The sequence below is a fragment of the Echinops telfairi genome, unplaced genomic scaffold, assembly GCF_000313985.2.
Source record: "Echinops telfairi isolate 266 unplaced genomic scaffold, ASM31398v2 ScPeMD7_7458;HRSCAF=8496, whole genome shotgun sequence".
NCBI lineage: Eukaryota > Metazoa > Chordata > Mammalia > Afrosoricida > Tenrecidae > Echinops > Echinops telfairi.
Genome location: NW_022111358.1, coordinates 17,101,727 through 17,123,326, shown reverse-complemented (window position 1 = coordinate 17,123,326; position 21,600 = coordinate 17,101,727). Strand labels below are relative to the sequence as shown.

The 21,600-nt window shown below is 54.6% G+C and overlaps 1 protein-coding gene across 4 annotated transcripts in view; it reads left to right on the top strand.

The window, feature by feature from the left end:
* MSI2 (musashi RNA binding protein 2) overlaps positions 1-21,600 on the top strand; it is a 424,197-nt gene that overhangs the window by 18,890 nt on the left and 383,707 nt on the right. The gene's annotated exons all lie outside the window — the stretch shown is intronic.

The following is a 21,600-nucleotide window of genomic DNA, read 5'->3' as shown; positions in this document are numbered from 1 at the left end:
GACGTGAATAGTCTCCATCGTGCCAATAGGAATACAGATGGCAGAATCCCCAGGAGACAGCCCCAGTCCGCAGTTATCGGCAGGTCCGGGATGGACCCTCAGAAGTGGACTGTCAGGGCTGGAATACCTCCACGGCCTGAATGTCTGGGTCTCCTTGCTGATGTCCAAGGGCATCTCCTCCACTTCCTGCCTGCTGGGTGGAATTCACCAGGTGTTGCTAGCAATGCCAGGCCAGCTTACGATGACAAACAGCTTTTGGGTGAGGGGATGGGGCACATGTGACTGCTGGTGCTGAAAGAGGTGGAAGAGGCATGGAGAAAGGGGGTGGCTGGGAGGAGGGGGAGAGCAGCAGATTACATTGACTAATTATAGGAAAAAGCCATATTTGCTGCTCCATTAAGTGATCGCTAGGTTATGAAGCCGTTTACTGTAATTAATGCAGAAACAGCAAATAAGGGATGGCCTTGGAGTTGGAGGGTCTCTGGGCTCCCCCTCCCCCTCTGGCTCTCCCCCGTCACTGTCCCCCTGCCATCTTCTTTTGGGGAAAGGAGTCTTGGGGACCATCCTGATCTGAAGGGCTGTGGTGTTGGGTCGGCTACCAGTTTCCCACTGATTTGGCAGCAGAGGGATCACTCTCCAATCTTCTCTGGGCTCTTCCGTGGGTGAGGTCAAGGGGGGGCGAGGGAGGAGGCCACCGTTGCTATTCTTGCCACCTTGATTTCCTTTCTGGGCATGGAAGTGGCAGTGTGTGCGTCCGAGCCCATGGCGGGTGGGCCACGCAGAGTTGTGATTACTTTCCTTGACGCTCGCTTGTTCAAATCAGCGATGCTCTTAATTTTCCAGATGAAGTAAAAAGAAAATTGGCAGCGCCTCTCCCACCCGGGTGTCTTCATCCGAGGGGTTCTGAGCACGCTCGGACTTGGAGGAGTAATATTAATTAGGAGTCCGTGGACACTGAGCTTGCTTGATGAGGGAACTTGGGCTGTGGGACTCGCCTCTGGTTTGTGAATGTTTCTGGGTGGCAAGACCAGAGGGAGACCTGGGGCCGGGGCAAGGGGCTGGGCCTGCTTCTCCTGGATCCCCAGGGAGGGACAAGACGAGCACAGGGGGCGAGTTCCCAGCACAAGGGTCCTACCACCCTCTACTGACTCCCTCTCCCCATCAGGATGGGTCCTGGGCCAGCACGTGCCTCAGTTTCTGTACAGTTAAGTGCAGGGCACCACTTGGGCTTCCTAGTGTAGGTGGGGCTTATTGTCTTGGCTTGCAAATTGGTGCCACTTGCATTTCCTTAAGGTTGGGTGTGGACTTTGAGGTTCTTGAGTGCTGGCTCTGGGGAGGGGGATGGCAGGGAGGCTACAGACTGAACGCCAAGGTGTGCAGTCAGGGGAGGTGACCTGCGTCCCTCAGCGGGGATCGAGTTAGGGATCCGTGTTCTGGGGGCTGTGGGTTTGTGCTGGTTTGTGCCAGGCAGGGTGGGAGAGACCTGGCTTCCAGTTCTCAGCTCAGTGCCAGTTCACCGAGTTTGACCTTGGGCAAGTCTGGGACACCGTGCCTGTTTCTGTGTAGGCGAGGAGGGACAAGACGAGCACAGGCAATCTGCTTGGGCCCGTGCTTTAAGGCAATTTTACTCTTAGCCTTATCGTTGCCTAGCTTCTTGGGCCAGGGAAGATAAGGGTGCTTTACTGGGCCTCAGTTTCCCGGTCTGTATCACGGGGACGGATGATATCAGGGCAGTACCTGCCTTTTCAGGGGCTGTCCCAAGGGATGTAGGAGGCAGTGTTTGAAGTACCTGGGCGGGGGGTAGCACTTTGTCCAGTAGGCTGTTTCTACTGTCAACAGCTGTGTGGTGATTTGGCCCAGGGTTACGGAGGTACAGAGGCATGGATCAGCAAGGCCCACATCAAAGAGGCACTTGAGCTCTTCAGGTGAGGTTCTGATGCAGACAGACCTCCTGGTGTGGAGGAGTAGGAGCAAGGCCTGCCTGGAAGCTGTGGCCCCGGGGCTAGGCGCTGCAGTCTGGGGCTTTGAGTGGGCACTGCGGATGAGGGTCTCCATGGAGTCCTCCAGAGTCCCCAGCAGGGCCGCAGCCGGCCTCACTCAAGACAGCTTCGTGGAGGTGGGCACGGGCCCTCGCTCCCAGCCACAACTTAGCCAGTGCCGCGTGGGCGCCAGGGGCGGGGAGGAGGAGAAGCCCTGCGGCAGTTGGTGTGGAGGCAGCCCCACGTGATATCTTCCTGGAAACCCATGGCTGGTACGGTGTGCCGTTCAGCTGGCGGCGTTTGACCGAGGCAGAGTGGGAGCCGTGGCCATTTGCGGTTTCAGAGTGTTCTTCAGGGTGTCGGGCAGACTGAGCCCCGTCCCTCCCTCCGTCACCCCCTCGCCCTCCTCTTGGTGGAATGGGTTGAAGCTGCCCCAGCAGCACCTGTGGGTCATGCTTCATGCCACCAGCAGAAGCTGGTGGGCCTGAGGCCAGGCCCCTGGCCTGTGTGGTCCCTACTCACATTGGCTTGAGGACACCAGAGTGGACAACTGGCTGCGGGAAGGGGGCTGTTGGCTGCTGTCCGTAGTTCACTGGGGCTCCTTTTTCAGGACCAGGCCTGAGTGGGAACTGTAGACAGAGGCTTTGGGAGCTGCTTCTGTTGCTGTGGGTCTTCCCTCGGAGACAGAGGAAAACACAACTTGTAGGGGGAGAGAGGAAGGGGTCCAGGTGAAGGAGCGTTGCAGGACATGTTCTCGACAGCCGCTTGGGGCCACTGTTTGGCATTGGCCCTGCCCTCTGGCTGCTTCCAGTCTAGCAGAGGAGGCAGGCATATACCAGGAGTGGCACTAGAGTGGTCTTGTTTGGTCTCCTGTGGGCAAAAGGGGCCCCCAGGACAGGGGGAGCAGGGTGGGCCTCATGGAGGAGACCCCCTGAGAATACAGGTGGCCCTGCATCTCCTCTGCCTCCTTGGCCCCAGCTCGGCAGGACTGTGTACAAACTGCTGCTGGGCCCTGTGCCTGGCCTGTGCTGAGCCAACTGTTCAGAGGCTTCTCATGGGCTGAGTCTTAGAGGTAGATGACCGGGCTTTCCTTCGTGGTCCGTTTTGGTCTGCAAGTTCTGCATAGCAACATGCAGGCATCCGCTGACAGACGGGTGGTGCCTGTGCAGGAGATGCGTTGACTGGGAATCGAACCAGGGCTCCCGGGAGGAAGGTGAGGGTTCTACCCTGGCCCCAGCCAGCACCTCCCTACCTAGATACAAAGGCTTTGGTGGGTTAGAATACGATGCCTCTTGTTCAAACTGTTTTTATCTTGGTGATCCAGTTGTTCCTCATAGTTTACTCCCCAAATCCAGCCCAGCCAGTGGGAGTAGCTGCTCACACTCCTGCTGGGGGGTGGGGTGGGGGGTGTCTCTGAGTCTCTTCTATGTAGCTCTTCCCTGGAGGAGGAGGACCCCAGCTGGGCTCTCGGCCTCCCCCTCCAGACCGTGCTTGCCAGGGGGGCCCTGCTGCAGCCACCCTCAGAGCAGGGGAGGGCCCCAGGAGGCCTTGTCTGGGAAAAGGCCTTCTGGGCTTAAGCACTCAGGTTGACTGACAGCTGCCACAGCTCCCCACTGATGGCCTGGCCCAGCCGGACAGCCTGGAGGAGGACGGGCCAAGGAGAGACACAAGAAACCCCCGAAACTGTGCTGGAGAAGCAACTCAGAATGTTCTGGGCGGGACGGTGTGGGCAAGGAGGAAGCAGCTGACTGAGCAGGGCTGGTTTTCCACTGTGGGTACTCCTTTGGGCTAGGACTTTGGGGTCTTCCTGGCTTTACGAGGGTGAAGTCACTGTCGTCGGTGCAGGGAGATGTCCCTTGGGAATCCTTCAGAAGGGTTGAAGTTGTGTCTGGCCAGCTATTCCCTGCCTCTAAAGCATTTGACTTAGGCAGGTTTGGGGGTGGTTGAGGGCAAGCAAGACCCCGCCTGCCCTCAGGTAAGGAAGGGCCCGGCTTGCCTTGCTTACAGGGCAGTTGGCTGGTAAGTGAACAGCTTTAATAATCGTGGAGGCAGCTGGGCCTGTCAGGGAAAGGCAGCCTGCCGGCAGGGAAGATTTTGCTTTTAAAATAACTTGTTCACCTTTAACTGCAAACGGCTGTGACTTGAGGTTGTGTTTAATTTTAAATTGCCCATGTCCACCAGCCCTTGTTACTCTTTAAACGATGAAATGTTTTTAATCTTCCTGCAGCTGTGTTCTCTGTGTGGGGTTTGCCTGTTTGGGGGTGGGGTGGGGAGAGGAGGGGGAGTTTATGTGCCCTCCTCTCCACACCCTCACTCCTCATGTCCCCCCCTTTCAAATGCACTTTTCACCAGAAGGGGAATCCTCTCTTATAAACTCTCCCAGTGAGTGGCTGGGAAGTTTATAGGCAGAGGCTCCTGGGGTCAGTCAGGGCAGCCCCAGGGGTTGAAGGGTTTCCTTTGTGGGCAGAACTCAGAAATCACCTTGTATCATTGATTCTTAAAAAAAAAAAAAAAAAAAAAGCCTGTGTCTCCCCCTGCATGCTTATGCCCCCCCACCCCCACCCCAACTTCTGTGGGTCTTGGGTTTGCCTGTTATAATCGGAAACAGATTTTGGCTCCTGGTCCATTCATTATAGATGTGTTTTGAGGTGGATGCCAAAGTTATAAGCCCCCAGAAGAGGATGTGAAAAAAATGTGTTTTTTTTTTATAGGAGCGAAAGAAAAAGGAACACAGGGATAGAAGGTGTGTGTGACACAGGGTGGGGGTGGGGGTGGGGGCGGGGGAAGGAAGGGAGAAAGGGATGGAATAGAAAGAGGGATGAAACAGCCTTTTGAATTCCTGCAGCTCCCCAAATCTCCAAACATCAGCACACCACAGTTCTTGCAAAAGTGTGGGGAGGGTGTTTGGCTCCTGAGTCAGCGAGGTGGGTGTTCACTTCCTTCTGGGAGGAGCCGCCCCAGGGAAGAAAGGACACACACGTGCCACCTGTGGAGGTGGCATCTCTGGGGGCACACGCATTCCAGTCTCCTCCTCAGCAGAGGGTGCAGAGAGGGGCTGGCTCCTGGAGGGTGGCCCCCTGGTGCCCAGCAGGACATGTTGCTAGTTGACTGCCCTGAGTTAGGGAATATTGACTGCTTGGTGTTTGTACACCATCTTTTAAGAAACTGTCCACAGAAACAGCCCACTTGAGGCCATGGTAACCCCGGTGGAGAAGGTTCCGGGCAGGGAGGCCCATTGCTTGACTCAGTCGATCAGCCTGCCCCCACGATGCAGTTTCATTTCTAATTCTGAAAAGAGGCTTGCTGGGTTGGCAGCACGGGAGGGGTAGATATCTTTTCCTCCTTGTTGGGTCTTTCTCCGGTAATGAAAGAGTGGGTGTGGTCCAGTCCTGTCAGACCCCCACCCAGGGTCTGTATTGTCTGGGTGACACCCGGCTGCCCTGTGTCAAGGTGGCCTGCATTCTGATTGTCCTTAGGGTTTGCCTTCACCCCTGGGGACGTTTGCAGTCCAGCTGCTGGCCCCAGAACTGGTAGGGATGTGTCTCTCATGCTAAATGAAAAATAAACCTGAATGCTCTGTGCATGAGAGAGCGAGCATCTTTCTTCTCTTGACCAGTTGGCTCCCTACAGCTGTGTAGCTAGAGCTGACTTTTAAATCTGGAAAATGTTTTTGTAAGTGACTGTGTGAAGGGTGGGGGAAGGGGGGGGATGGTTCCGAAGGAATCCCACAGAAAACACGGGACCTCAATTAGAAAAAAGAAAATGGCAACAAATAAGTTTAGAGCTCAGTGGCACTGGCTACATTTTCTGTACATTGTTGCCAAGTTTAGAGCTCAGTGGCACTGGCTACATTTTCTGCACATTGTTGCCGGCTGCACTAGCTGTTCCTTCCAGGTTTGTACCTGCCTCCACCCGACACGTGTTCCGGGCTAACTCCCCCACACCCCACACCCCTGCCCCTGGTTCGCGCTAATCACCTCTGGTGTCCATGCATTTGCCTAGTCTAACTATGACATGGGGTCATCACATGTTTGCACGGTCATGTCTGACATTCCACTCGGCACAGTGTTTCGGACTTCATCCGTCTTGTGGCTTGGACCAGAACTTTATTCTTCTCCATGGCTGACTGGCCAGCGTATGGACATACCACATTCTTTCTTCCTCCAGTTACCTGTTGAGGGCCCACGGGGCTTGTTTCCAAATTTGGGTGTTGAATGTTTGGCTGCATGAACATTGGTGCCCAAGTTGGTGCGAGTCTCTGCTTGGAAGCCTCTTGGGTATATACCCAGGAGTAGAATTGCTGGTTTGTGCCCAAGTTTTAAAAAGGATTTAATTAAAATATTGTAAGAGGCAGTTCTGGAGAAGAACGTTTTTTTCTTTTCCTTCAAGTAATGGCACTGTGATTGCTCTCAGTGTTCGGGTGGTTGTTCCTGGGACCATAGAGATGAGAACCAGGCCCAATGCCAACCCACTGCCAGCGAGGTGCTTCTGACTGGGAGTGAGGACAGATAGAGCTAAGAGGGTTTCCAGAGCCACGTTCTTTCCTTCTGTACAATGGCCGGCACGTTCAAACCCACGGCCTCTGGGTGAGCTGCCAAGCGCTAACCCAGTGTGCCCCCAGGACTCCTTAGAGATGAGAAGCTGGGGGCTTTGTGATGTTCGCTCTCACTCTGGGGAGGGTTGCTTGGCTCAGGTGGCCTTGCACCAACTTCAGCCAAGTCTGTGGGGAGATGAGTTCAAGACGACTTTATCTTGGGCTAGAGGCTGTGGGAGGCACAGAGGGTACCCTGTGCCCTTGACCAGCTAGAATTGAACTGCAGTTTTGTTTGTTTGCCGTGGGGCTGCGTGTGGTAACAATTTATTGAAGCTACAGAAAGGGCCCCCTCCCACCCCAGCTGTGGTCAGCTTGGGCCCCTGCCCCTTCAGCTCCTCCCCACTCTGTCATTCTTGTAGGAGGAGGGGGCATAGACTGACCTCGGCTTTGCTGAAATCTCTTTTTCCAACTTTTAAAGACCGTGTGCATCATTCAGTTCAGACTTGCCTTTGCAGATAAGCATCTATTGACTGCTGGAGCCCAGTGCACCGGGCGCTTGGGGGTGAGGGGTGGGGGCTGACTTGCAGATACTGTATCTTCAAGGTTAGAGAGCGAGAGACTTTCAGAGTGGCTCAGCCTCAAGTGAGGGAGAGTGGCTGGGTCAAGGAGACACAGTATTCTCCTCCTCGGGAGAAAGCTGCTGCTGAGCTGTTGCCTGCTGTCGCCTTCCGACAGCCTCAAAGTCCACCGATGAACAAACCCCCCTTTAGCACAACCCAGCAGACCCAATAAAGACCCTGCTTACAAACAGAGTTTGCTTAGGAGGCTAGTTAAAATTTTTACACTGTCTTTTTCTCTTTTCATTTATAAAAATCATTTTATTGGGGGCTCATACAGCTCTAATTGCAATCCATCCATCCATCCATTGTGCCCAGCACATTTGTACATTTGTTGCCATCATCCTTTTCAAAACATTTTCTTTCTTCTTGAGCCCTTGGGATCAGCTCCTCATTTCCCCACCTCCCGCCCTCATAATGTTTGCACTTTCATCTTGCATTTTATTCCCGCAGTCCTTCTTCTATACCAAACTCCAAAGCCAGACTGCCCATCTGACTGGCATGGCGGCTACCTATGGGTCTCGGACACTGTAACTGTCGACAGGAGTGGAAAGCCCAGTCTTTGTCTCGAGGAGCTGCTGGTGGTTTTGAACTGTTGACCATGTGGCTCACAGCCCGAAGCGTATCCGCTACACCCCAGGCCCCTTTTATATACGAACTCACAAAAGCAGGGAGAAGAAGGCAGGGGAAGATACCCTATTTCTAGCTGGGAAACATCTGTGTTCTTGCTTTGAATCTGCGGTGAAGAAGTGAGCATTCAGAAACAGCTACGGGAACATCTCAAGGAGTTCTTCCTGAGGGGTTCTATGGACATGGACCCTGTTTTCCCAGCAAGCGTCACCTTTTTAGAAATGTTTTCTTTCTTCTTTTTTCCTCATTGACCGTCAGCAAAGGCCCCTAATTCCAGCACTTTCCGTCCAGTGGTTCTGATTTCCTGACCAGGTGTTTGGAAGAGCAAGGAGTTCTCAGTATTCTTTCCTAAAACGCAACCGAAGGAGACTTCTTTTTGTCCCGTGAATGGCAGCCTTTCATTCCACCTGGGTGGGCTGTTTCCCGTCCCTATGTTCCTGATGGGCGAGAAAGGGGTCCGCTGTTCCTGTGAGCGCGCTCTTTCTTTTCCTTTCCCCTTTTCCCATCTTTCTTTCTCTCCCTCCTCCCCCTCCCCTGCCCTCCTCTGCTTTCTTTCGCTTGTCCCATTTCCAAAATGCTGCGAGAGGGGTTTCATGTGGGCCATTAGAACTGCTGCTGTCCTTCCTTTTTGGCGTTAAGGAAACGACTTACAGATGGATGTGTTGCTGCTGTTTTTATAGGACCAGGCGTAAGTGTTGGAAGGGGAGGGGAAGGGGTTGCGGTGGTGTGTGTGTGTGTGTGTGTGTGTCCTTAGTGGTATGTAGCCCCTTTGATGCTGGAGTACTGGCCCTTTCCTGGAGGGTCCCTGTAAGAAGTTCTGGCTGGAATCCGGGCCTCTCAGATTCATTGATTCACTAATTGCTCATCATGGAGTCCCAGCATCCCCCTCCTGCTGGGAGCACTTTTGTTTTTTGCTGTTCTGTAAGGAATTGGACGGATTTCTGGAGCGTTTAAGAGGCAGCCAATAAAAGAGCTCCGCGTGCCACTGTTGCTAATTGTCTGTGGCTTCAGAGGTGACCGAATCCTTGGTACCCGGCTTCATAAACAAGGGGCCCACCGGGCCAGTGACCTTTCCCGCCAAAAAATTTAGGGCCCGGGGGTTGCCTGTGATGGAAAGGGGACTCCCCAGCCCACCGACTTAATTTGCTCCTTCCTTCAGGCAAAACAATTGCCACATAGACCTGTCTGTTTTTCTTTTTTTGAGTGGAAAGGAAAGCCGTTTATCATGGGAGACAATTCCGTGATTGGGACCCCGGGCCAGTGGCTCTCACCACGGCCCCAGCCTGCCTCTTGTTAGTGCACACAGGCACGGAGGGAAGGTGTGTTGTTCTAGGGGACACCAGGGCCCCTCATGAAAATGCCAACGTAGGGCTAGGCTTACTCCGGAGAGCAGGGTCTTGGAGGTCAGGCGGTGACCCCGAGAACACAGCGGACTCAGAACAAAGAGCCGGGGCCCAGAGAGGGGCCGGCTGGCCGGGCTGGGAGGGGTGATGGGGCTGGAGGCCAGGAGGGACAGCTCAGGCACACAGAGGCTTTTGAAGCGATGTTTTTTCTTGCCACACGAATTCCTCCGTCTTCGTGCTAATAAGTAGTCTCAGAAAACTCTGTTTCCTTTGGGCTAAGGCTTCATAAGAGGACCCTTCCCGTCACAGGACCTGCTGAAGAGCCCAAGGAGGCCTCGTTGCAGTGTTAGTGTGGGACAGGAGGGGAGCCCAAAGACAAGGAAGTCCCCAGTCACCTCTCTTGGGACACTCGGCCCTGTGGGCCGCCCTGACTGCCTTAGGGATCCGGAGCCCGGCTGTCTGCCAGCCCTCTCACCCACTGCCTGGGGACTGGCCTTGGGGACAGGAGCAGGGTGTGGCTTTCCGGTGGGGGACTCAGTCCCCTTTCATGGGCGTTGATTCTCTGTGACTTGGTTGCAGCGCCCCCCACCCCTTTTTCTTTTTGCTGGGTGGTGATGGTGAGTTCACATTCGGGCTTGCTTCTCCAGGCAGGTGGGAGATGGGGCTTGGCCTCAGGTAAGCCTCTCCCTGGGCTCTTCCTCGTGCCTGCTCTTTATTGGAAGGTCCCTGGGTGCTGCAGGTGGTCTGAGCTGGGCTGCTAACGCAGAGGCTGGTGTTGAGGACACAGAATGGTACTGTGGAAGAGGTCCCGTGGTCTCCCGTAGCGACGGTGACGGCTGTGAGGACCTTTGACCTGGGTGGTTCTGCTCTGCCAGGCATGTGGTCACCACAAGTTGGGACCGACCCAGTGGCAGCAGGTTTGGTTTTCTGGAGCTTGCTGTTGTACTTGGGTCATTAGAGTCCTGACCTGGGAGCGGGGCCTTTTCCTGGCCAGCGCTCGTTCCCGCCATCGGCGCTCCAGGGTCTTTCTTGTGAAATCTAGCAGCCGTCAAATGAGCTTCCTGTCTGCGGGGGCTGCCGCGGTGGCCTGCCTCATTGCAGGGCCCCTTAGGAAGGAGTGTGCCGACCACCTTCCTACACTTGGACCTGTGAAGAGCCGGGCACCGTCGGACACCCACTTCTGAAACAAGTGGGGAGAGACGGGCCAGGACCCCAGCGCACCAGCAGGAGTCCTGGGGAACTTCTATAGTCGGACCACCTGCTGCTATTCTGGGGTGAAGGATGTCGGGCTCCCTCCACTCTTTTCCATCCCTCTGCAGTGGGGTGTTAGGGGGGGCCATGTGGCATGGCAGAGAGGGCCTCTCCTCTTTGAGTCTGTTCTGGGATGGCATCCTGGCTGTGTGATCCAGCTGGGGCTTGTAACCTCTGTGCGGCGTGTGCCCTCCTCTGCAGCAGGACAGTGGGGACAGACAACACCTGTGTTGAGCCCCGAGCCCCAGGCCCCAGGCCTGACTGCCACTAGGTACTTGGTCCCTGGGGATCGCTTGGCCAGGCTAGATGACATTTGCTGTCCCAAGGCGCTGCTGCCTCTGGGCCAGGGTGGGGAGGCTGGTATGACTGCTACACTCTACGCCAGTCTGGGCAGTGATATTGCCTGAGGTTCAAGGTGTGCCATTTGAACTTCCAGGCCCCCAGGAGGGGCGTTGTATCCCACAGTGCCTGCCTGAATCGAGGAGGATGCTCTCAGTGAATCCCAGGCAGTGTGAGAGTAGGCCTCTGCTGCCCTCCCCCTTCTCTGGCTCTGTTCCACCCCCCCCCCCAAGAGAACTAGGTCCCCATCTGTGCAGCCCTCAGCCAAGGGGTGGCCTTAGAGGGTGGAGGACCGAGCTCTGGTGCCTGATTGGTGCAGAATGGCAGCAGGGGGTGGCGGTGGAAAACACGACGCCTGTGTGAGTGCTCGTGGTCAGAGATGTCCAGCGAGGGTTTCTCAGCCTTGGCACTGTTGGCATTTGGGGTTGGAGAATTCTTGGCCGCAGGGATTAGGGTTGGGTGGAATGTCACGTATAGAGTAGGATGGCCTGGGGGGCAGTAGCACCCCTCCTTCTCTGAGTAGGACAGCTATGTTACCAGACGTGCTCCATGTTTGTAGAGGGCCGGATCACTATCCACGGAAGGCCTGGGTCTTGCCCCAGCGGTGACCTTCTGTCTTGGTACAAGAAGGGGAGAGGCTTGTGTGTGTTGTTTAGTTCTGTTCCGTGTGGGGTGGAGCTCGGCAGGGTGGTGGAGGCACCCTGAGTGAAGAAACTATCTTGGAATTCAGCAGCAGGCAGGCACCTGGAGGAGTCTCTGGGTCTAGGGCCCTGCCTCCCAGTCATGAATGACTCAGGACGGTCCCGCTGCGATTGAGTGAAAGGCTGGGGTATGGAGATTTCCATGTGAGCGAGCCTCTCTGTGGAGCTATGCATGCTGGGAACTTGTATCAGAAGGACCCTTGAGCAGGGGCTTGTGCCCTCCTTTGTCTCTGGCCTCCGAGGGAGCCGTGGTGGCACAGTGGTTAAGCTGGCTACTACCCTTCAGAGAGCAGCAGCCCGAACTTCCCCTGCAACTCCAGGGGCAAAGACCGGGCTGTCTGCTTTTATGCAGATTACAGCCTAGTAGGTCCCATCTGGGCCAGTTCTGCTGCTGAGCCACGGGGCTGCTGAGAGTCCACATGTGGAACAACATCACGTGGGGCTGGGTCACAAGTACACGAGTGTGATCCTGTGATAATGCACTCGGTAAATGGACTTTCATTAGAAATGGCTTCATTACAAGACAAGACTCCGGCTCACCAGGGCCCTGGTGGTGTGTGAATGCCGTCCTTTCTGTCTTACTCCTCCTGTGTCACCCGTCTGTAAGACTAGCCTGGGAAAGGGGCTCCCCAGTGAGCTTGCTTGGCTGGGCTTTCTTGTAGGCCCCAATTATAGGCAGATGATCAGACACAGGTTGGCTGCTGCTGCTGTGCTGGCCAAAGGCAGTCGAGCACCGTGAAGCCCGACACTGGGCCCCCCAGTGAGGAGCAGGAGTGGGAGGAGGGTCCGGAGACCACTCTGTGGTGGGAGTCCGGTGCCCCTTGAATTGGCTGCCGGGCTGGGAAGTGCTGCGGTGCAGTGGGCACTCAGCCCCCGTGCCCCGGACCCTCGGACGACACTGCGTAAGTATCAGTAGGTTACAGTCAGGTCAATTCTGACTCACGATGAGCTCACGTGCATCCAAATAGCCCTGTGTTCCAAGCATGGGGTTTTCAGTGGCTGACTGGGGGCGGCAGATTGTCAGGACTTTCTTTCGAGGTGCTCTGGGGGGTGGATTTGAACGGCTGACCTTTCTGGGTAGGAGCTTAGTGTATTGTTTGTGCACCACCTAGGGCCAGGCCACTCTGAGGACACATGAGGGGCTCAGGAACCTGCGCTTTAATGTTCAAGGCGGGGCACACGAGCCTGGGGGCCCAAAGACAACCTTGTATCCGAGGCTCAAAGGAGGAGGGGCCCTGCACTCCCAGAGTGCCCTCCTTCATTGCATTGGGCCTGGGCTGTGGGCATGGTACATGGGGGCAGTCAGAGGAGGGGGGTGCAGGTGGGTGCCAGATGCTCCTCCGGGGCCCTGGGCCAAGTCTCCCTGTCGTGTCCGAGCGTCTGGGGACAGTTGCAGCAGCAGTCGGTGAGAGAAGCCTTGCCGGCCCCCTGCAGTGTCCCCTTTCCCAGATAAGCGAGGGAGGGGCCGGCTGCCCCGTTTCGGGGGTAGCTGGAGTGTGTGTATGTGTTCAAAAGGAAACATCGCGGTGTTTGGGGAGTGTTGCAGGAAAAGAGCGAGGAGCCGATTGCCAAGATCCTCCGACAGGCTTCTTTCTGTCTCCCTTGCCGTGCGCACGTGTGAGCTGGGCCCGCAGACGAGACGGTGGCAGTGTTTCTTACCCAAACGCTTCCGTCTTACAGCGGAGAGGAGGCGATTCAGCCCAATAACACCGAGCAATAAATAACCCCGGGAAGATGAATAGCCTTGCGCGGCGGTAAATTAAAGCTGATTTATTGCATATACTATGGACAGGTGCTCTGATGTAATTAAGCGGCAAGGAGTTGATTGCCACGGCACATGAAAGAAGACCCAAGGAAAGTGGGTCTTCACCAGGGCTCAGAACTGGTTCATTCCACTTCACGCCCCTGCTGCGAACGGGCCTGTGCACCCGACACGGGAGCACCGCCTGGGCAGCTTATGGAAGTACAGCTTCTGATGCTCGAGTGGCTGGGCTGGGGACTCAAATGTTCACCAGAAGGCCAAGTCGGGATGAGCCGGTTGGAGCCCTGCCACGGAGACTCTAAAACTGAGTCGAGAGCCGCTCCTTCAGGTGTCTGAGACTGTACGTCTCTAACGGGGGCAGACAGCCTCCTTTTTCTCCTGAGGGCAAGGCCGGTGGGTTTGAACCTCCAACTCTGCGGTTCACAGCCCCAGGTAAGGCGGAACCCGCAGTTCTGCTCCCGGTCTTCATCTGACTTCTTGACAGTAGCTTGACGTGCAGCTTCGTCCCTGCGTGGGCTGGTGGACGGCACACGACTGCACTGCTTCCTCCTAGGGGTGGAGACCACGCAGTGGACACACCCTGGAGTCACCTCCCCGAAGCAGCACTGCATTGTGCCGGGCCACCTGTGCCCTCCGGTTTGCCCCTCTTGTGATGGGCAGTCTGGCGGGGGCTGCCCTTGGGTGGGCCGAGTAAGCAGAGTAAGTGTGATTACTAAGTGGGTACTGAATGCACGGCCAGGTTCTGTGTCACACCATCTTAGGACAGACTGGCCTGCCCTGGGGGTACAGGGGTGGAAACAGAAAACAGAGTGGCCCCCACCCTCCGTGGGACAAGCTGGTCAGGCTGGCTGGCTGCAGAGAAGAGTGGAAGGTGCTGAATTTGGGCAGGAGGGGAGAGGGGGGCAGATTCACAGAGCAGGTGCTTTGGGGAATAACTGGGTGAATCTTTCCAAAGGGATTTGAGTATGCAGCTGAGAGCTGGGGAGAGGGGCAGGGGGCCAGCTTGGAGGTTGGAGGGGGTTCTTTCTGTGGCTGTGGGTGGCATCAGGGTTTGGGTGGGAGGACAGACTGGAGAGGTGGCTTTGAGTGTAAGAACAAGAGGGGCTATGAAGGGTTTTGAGTTTCAAGCGAAGACGGAATTACGGAGCAAGGGCAGGATCAAGTGTCTGCTTCAGAAAGGCAGCACCGGGCAGCGGTGAGGGGACCAGTTGGCTAAGAGGAGCCAGGCTGAGTAGAAAAGAGAGGAGTGTGGTGAGAGTGACCCCGGCCCCCGAGTGACTCCAGGAGGATGACTAAGGGGATGCTGAGGGCACGGGTGTAAGAGCACCATGCCTGATAGAAATGGAGGTGGGGAACTCCACACCCCGTGGTCTTCCGCCCATGTGACCCAGGGGCCCCAGTCCTTCCTGGACAGGTGGCTACATGCTCTCTTGGGAACAGGTTGGATTTTCCACGCATGATCTAAAGACCCAGTTTGGCGGCCTAGAGGATGTTCCTACAGTCTTCATGGGAGCTGCTCTAGAATAGCGGTTCTCAACCTGTGGGTCGTTTGACCCCTTCACAGGGTTTACCCGCTTCATCACAGTAGTAAAATGACAGTGATGAAGTAGCAATGGAAATATGTTATGGTTGGGAGGAGGGGGGGTTCACCACAACATGAGCAACTATATTAAAGGGTCACGGCATTAGGGAGTTGAGAACCACTGCTCTAGAAGCTTAAGACCTTAAGGGAGCTGAAGGAATGCTGAGACATGGACCCTCCCCCCGCTGGGTGTGCCCCACTTTCAGAAAACTGCGGAGACCCAAATCCTGATTTCTGGAATGCGGATGCTAAGGAGACATGACTTAGCTCCAGGGTCACAGATGTCAGCATCAGATTAAGTAGCGAGCTGCTCTTTGGAACCCCAAATATTACTTTGTTTGCTCTGTAGAGGGCCGGCCTCTGTTGCAGAAACTGAAGACAGGAAGAGTTTGCCGCTTATACTCAGCAAGGTTAAACGACAAAAGCACCCTCCCTTTCGTTGGTCCGTTGTCAGTGAGTGCCGTGGTTTTCAGAGCCAGGGTGAATCTGGCGTGCTGCTGCTCTGAGGCTCCTCCGGGCGCCCGGTCACAGTCGATCTGGGGAGGGGCAAGGACCTTCGCATGAGGTGTCCTGCCAGGAACCTGGAGTGTGAGGTGGCCACGAGGTATGTGCAGCCACATTCCAGGGGAGCTGGGCCGGAAGCAGCTTGCGGTGGCCGGAGCCTGTCTGGAGACTGCCCCCCCACCCCACTGCCCGGCCCAGCCGGCACCTCGCTCTGCCATCCCTTCCTTCCCGTTCCTTGATTATTTTCAGAATTAGAAAAAGCTCAAGTATCTGATCATCATTTTCCCCTGGATCTATAGCACATCCCCTGACTATATAATCAGCACCTTTTTTCCCCAAAGCATGGTAGGATGTTCGACATTGTAGAGGAAGGTGCTGATGGAGGTTTGCGGTTTCTGAGGCTTGATGGGAGGAGCCGGGGAAGGTCCCCGCGCCACCATCAGGCGTGCTGGTGATGCTGTGCGAGTCTGCTTTTCCGTGGTTTGAGATGGAAGAGGGGCGTTCCAGGGGCGGGCTGCGGATGACCCGGACGAAGGCTCTCTGAAGTGGACCTCTTTATTTCCCCTAGTTTTCCAGGTAGCTTTACGGAGAGATCATGACCACACCACCTCCATTTGCTTCAAGGGCACAATGCACAGGTAGCACCAGCCCCAAAGTCAGAGCCTGGAAGCTCTTTCCCACCTCAAGAGGAACCCGGAATCCTTGAGCCGTTACTACAACAGCCCACCTAGACGGCCTCAGGCCACGGAGTTTTCATTATTATATTATTATAGCCATGGCTCTTGTCTGGCTGAAAGTTGTCCTCGGCTGGAAGGGTGTCTGAAGGCCATGGTCACAGGCTCCCACCAGTTAGCTGGACTTGGACTTTGAAGCACCGGTATTGCCTAGTGCTTCAAAGTCACTAAGAAACAGTGGTAGGTCCCCACAGTGGAGTACGAGTTGGCCGTTAAAAGGAAAGGAGTACTTTTAATGTAATCCAGGAGGATAAACCTTAAAAATTAAAAATTAAGAAAGAGGGTGCTATGGGAAAGAAAGTTGAAGAGCAGTCCTGTGGTAAGGCCACCCGGAGTGGGGATGGTGGTGGAAGAAGCCCCGTTGAGTTGACCCTAGGGGAACTCTTTGTCGTCCTGCGGATGGTTCTGGGTTGCACTGCTCTGTAGGAGAAAGGTGGGGCTGTCTGCTCCTGTGAAGCCTGAACGTCTCAGAAACCCGAGGCGGGCACTTTGGCTCTATCCCGTGGGGTCCACCGAGAGTCAGAACGGACCGCAGGGCAGTGAGTTTTTGTTTTGTTTTGTTTCTGCTTTTTGAGACCACACGTAAGCTCAGTTCCAGGGGGCGTGATGGGAAATAAGTTCCCATGGCCCAGAATTTGTTTGGTAAAATACCAGGGATCTGCCACTGTGGCTCCTCCCTCCCCGCCTCCTCTGCCTCTCCAGTCCCTTCAGGACCAGTCATCTCATCTCTGAACCATCCTCTCCAGCCCGAGTCAGTTGATCCCTTCTTTGTGCCCAGAGGACTTGGCGACTCAGAACAAGGACCCGATTGTTAGCTGGGTCTTCATTCATTATTCATGCCGCTAGTGGTAATTAGCATTTCGTAGCGTCGTTTCTGGGGGGTAGTTTCCTTGTGTTCATTCACTGAATAAACATTTGTTGATTCCCTGCTCTGGGTTGGGTGCTGGGCCTGGTGGGAGGGTTACAGAGAGGAAGGAAGGACCCTTTGGTCTGATGGGGAGGGAGGCAGGCCGTCAGTAAGGGGAGGTGGCAGCAGATGCCAAAGGGGTTTGCTGCAGTGGGCAGGCGGCGTCCTCACTGGCAGCCAGGATGGGAAATCTCTGAGGGTGGGGTGGGGGGGCGCACTCCGACAGACGGGGTCCTCAGTTCTCGGGATTTTGTTTCCCTTGATGATGGCGGTGCGTCTTCCTGTGCCCTTTGAGAATTAATGGGCCGTCTGCGGAGCATCTGGTGGGCCGGCATCTGGTGGGCTGTCACCCTGCTGGCTTAGGGAGAAGGGGTCACGGTTGGCAGGGGTGGGGAGAGAAGGGTGTTGGTGAGGCGGTTCCCGTGGCTACACACAGAGCCGGCTTTGAAAGCCTGGGGCGTGTCAAAGGTGAACAGACCATTTTACACAAAGAAGAACGTGGCTCCTGGCTCTTTGGGGAACCTTCCCCCTTCCCCAAATGGAGTGAGCTAAAGATGTGGTCGGAGTGACGGGCAGAGCTGGCCCTCGGGTACAGGAGGGTGCTGGTCTCCCGTTTGTCAAACTCCGTTTTTCTTTGTCCTGGGCAATGTTTTATTTCTGATACGAATCGCCGGGGCTTGGAGGAAGAGAGCAAAGGGTTTCTGTGTAAACAGCTGTCTTGCTGATTCAATCTACAAAGTGGATTTTGTCGCTGAAGTATTTGTTCTTGCTTCAAAATGCTGGAACAGCACTGTCATTTCCTCAGCTCTAAGAAGGGTCTTTCAGACGTGGGGGGCCCTTCTCCCGTCACCAACCTCTGTCGGGGCCAGGGAGGAAGGCGCTTCAAAGAACTTTCTTTGAACCCGTTGTTCCTAAAATAATCCCGTTTTTGGAGGAGAGACATTTTCACAAAGTCGAATTCAGGGGATGGTCGCAGCCCTCCTCTTCTGCTCGGGGTGGGGTGGGGGAATTTCTGGTCATCACAGCTGACTACCTGCCTTATGTTTATGTGTAGATAGTTTATGCATGATCTGCGATAGTTGGTTGCCCTGAGATTATTAATAAATTGAGATGGTTAATGGTGTGTGACTCAGAACATATATTTAAAAACAAGTTGGAATAGAAATAGATCTTTTATAAAATTAATTTTTTATTAGGTTTCTCTCTCTCATGGTTTTGTTTGAAGCCAACTTGCTTTGTAATGTTCATAGGTGCCCACTTGTAATTATCATATATTAGTTAAATATCAGTTAGTTGCTGTGGAGCGAGGCCGGGGTTGGGGCTGCTTATGGAGGGTTAAGAGGTTTGGTCATTGTCTGGGTCTTTAATCTCGCTGTAGATCAGATTCTGTTCCCTCTGGAGGCAGGAAGATCCGCTTCGAGACTGCATTCTTTGATGGGGAAAAGGAATAAGTCTTTGCTACGACTGCCAGGGCATTTTCTTACCCAGGAAGAATAAGCAATCCTGAAATGTCTGCTATGTAAAAACAAGTGCATTCAATGCAGTTTTCCCTGGATCGGGTCCCAGAACAGGAAAAGACCATTGGTAGGTAGACTAACTAGCTCAGGGTTCGGCTAACTGTGTTGAACCAGGGTTAATTGCCTGGCTTGATGGATGTGCCGTGGTTCAGGGGCTCTGGGGGTGCATGGTTTAGCTCTGGGCTGTGAGCGGAAAGAGTGGTGGTTCAAGCTCGCTACCCATCTGCTCTGGGGAAGAAAGGCCTGGCCATCTTCACCTGTCTACAGCGGCGCAGACAACCCGTGGGTCAGCCCTCTCCTCTCCTATGGGGCTGCCATGCCTTGGCCTGAAGTCCGTGGCACCAGCACTGGCATCTTTGTTCAGCCAAGATCTCAACATCAGGAGTGGCCGGGTGAAGGATGCAGGAGTCCCATCACCACCGGGGGATCCTCGGGAGAAAGATGAGGCTTTCTGCTCTGACGAAGTTGCTACGAGCAGGAATTTACTTGGTTGCAGGTTTAAAGTTCAATGGGGCACAGTTCTAAGCACATTGTTGACATGTAGTGGTTGTAGCTGGGTACTGTTGAGTGACTTCTGACTCCTAGTGGCCCCAGGGGACAGAGTAGCCCTGTCCCGTGGCCTTTTCTTGACTATAATCTTTTTGGAGGCAAATGGCTGGGTCTTTCTCTCTTGCAGAGCTGCTCAGTGGGATCGAACTCCCAACCCTTTTTGGTTGGCAGCTGAGCACGTTTAAGTGTCGCACCATTAGACCTCTTCCAGCATGCAGTTGGTGCGCTTTGTCCTGGTCGTTATTCCTTGTGTGATTGCGTTAGATCGGTAGCGCGACTCAGAACTCGCGGTCAGTGTCGACTTCGATGAAGAGAGGAGACCAGTGGACACAGGCTGGAGAAGGAACGGTGCTTTCTGATAAGAGGTTTTTGTTTTGTTTTCTCACCAAGGTGGGCATCTTTATGTGCTAATTAACCTGGGCTTCCTTGAACAGAGGCAGCATTAGAAGTCTGGGGCAGAGCTGTGCTGTGTGATGAGAGGGTAAGATAGGAGAGGGAGGGTGGAGACCGCATCTGATGACTAGTCTTGCGTGGAAGCAGTGAGAGCAGCTCAGGTGTTGGCTCTCGGGAGGTCAGGTGTCCTCAAATAGAGTGTGAAGCGAGTCAGACCTGACAGGTGGAGGGTGTGTGTGTGTGTGTGTGTGTGTGTGTGTGTGTGTGTGTGTGTTGGGGGAAGGTACGCGAAGGAGTGGGACAACATCTGGCCACCCTTAGTTTCAGGGCTCTGGAATCAGTGGGATACAAGAAATACAGCTAGAGGAGAAATGACGCTAGATCGGTGTGTGTCTCTGAGCATTCAAGAACTAGGAATTGGTTGGCATGGACCGGGGAGTTAGCCTTTGGCCCACTTCCTCCTTTGGTGGACCGGCCCCATGTCCACTGGTAACGCTGAGCTCTGGGGAAGGAGGTTGTGGTTGAGGCTGTCCGGTGGGCTGCCATGAAGCTCCACGGGTGTCTGAATGAGAGAGGTGGGGGCCAGCCTCTGTTGGACGTTAGGGAGGTCTCAGGCAGCACCCATGTCTTTTCAGGCTGAGGCATGCCTATGTGGAATGTTCAGGGGCGGGGAGGCGGTGAAGACTGCATGGGGGGCAACATGCCAGAAGCCTTGCCCCTGTGGTGACCACCCCAGTTAGCAATGCGCTCTGGATGCGGGGAGCTCGGAGTAGACACGGATGATTGTAAGTCTCCCTCATATGATTATAAGTTGGACTACTTTCAAGGGAAAGGGGCCTAGGAAGTCCCAGGGGGCCAGGGAGCCCCATAGCACCCTTAGCAAGTTGATGTTTGTTTTTTAAAGAGGAGCTACTGCAGAGGAAAGTGGGTGTACTGAGAGGATAGGAGTTTCACATCAGTCTGTTGTTTTTTAATTCTTACTCACATATAAAAGATTGCATTATCTACAAAGATGTGAAATGTGTATGTGTAACAATAAAACAAGACCCCTGTATTCACCACGTGGTTTAGCAATAGAACATTACCAATATCTTTGACACTTTCCTGTGTTTCTTCCAAATTTTACCCTCATGACTACCTACCTAAGATAGCCTAGTGGTTACTCGTTGGGATATTAACTGCCGGCTAGCACTTTGAAACTACCAGCCGCTCCATGGGAAAAAGATGACGCTTTTTACTCTTGTGAAGATAGACAATCTCAGAAACCCACACGGGCCTCTCTGGCCTATAGGGATGCTGAGAGTCAGAATCAATTCGATGGGAGCGGGTTTGATTATTTGTTTGTTTATTTTTTGTCCCCCTGCCAAAGGAGACTTGTAACAGTGGGTTACAAGTGCGCTGCTAACCACAAGGTCAGCAGTTTGAACCCAGCAGCTGCTCTGCAGGAGAAAGAATGAGGCTGCCTGCTCTCGTAAAGGTTTACAGCCTCAGAAACCCACGGAGGTAGTTCTACGCAATCCTGTTGGGTGGGAGCCCCCTGGATGCCAGTGGGTGGGCTACTGCGTGTAGATTTGCCCGCTTTTCAGCCTTGCCTGCAGGAGTCACTGCTTTCTGTGGGGTCTGTTTGCAGTGGTCGTTCATGCTGATTTGGGTCGCTGCGGTCCACTTGTGTGGTCCAGTGCTGTCTAACGTTGGTGTCAGCACTGCCCTTGCCCTTTCTCCTGTCCATGGGCATCTGAATTTTTTTTAAATTTTGGGGTCGTTCAGCAGCGATGTTGTGATGGTTCTTGCCCTCTACCCCCTGGTGTGTGTGTCTGAGTTATCGGACGGCGCATCTAGGAGTGGACTTGCTGAGTCATTGGTTCACTAGCTCCAGGTTCCCAGTGCAGACAATATCCGCGAGTGAATGTGACGCCTGGCGGCCCCACGTGACACAGTGGCTCTTCCCATAGGGTTTCTAGGCTGTGATCTTCACAGGACCAGAGTGCCAGTTCTTCCCCCGCCCTGACAACCTCCCGGGTAACCATTGTGCCCCTGGGGCCTCTGCTCCACAGGATGCCTCCTGGGTTCTGCTGCATTTCCCCAGCCACTCCTGCCTGGTGCACCAGCCTAGGTCCCAGTATGGGTTGTCCCATTCCTGCACCAAGAGTCGGTGTACCGGGCTGTTTCTACCAGTGGGCTGCTCTCTCTCTCATTGGGTTTCCTGATGATGTAGTGAGGCTGAACGCCACCCCACCCCCACCCCCCAGGGGCGGGGG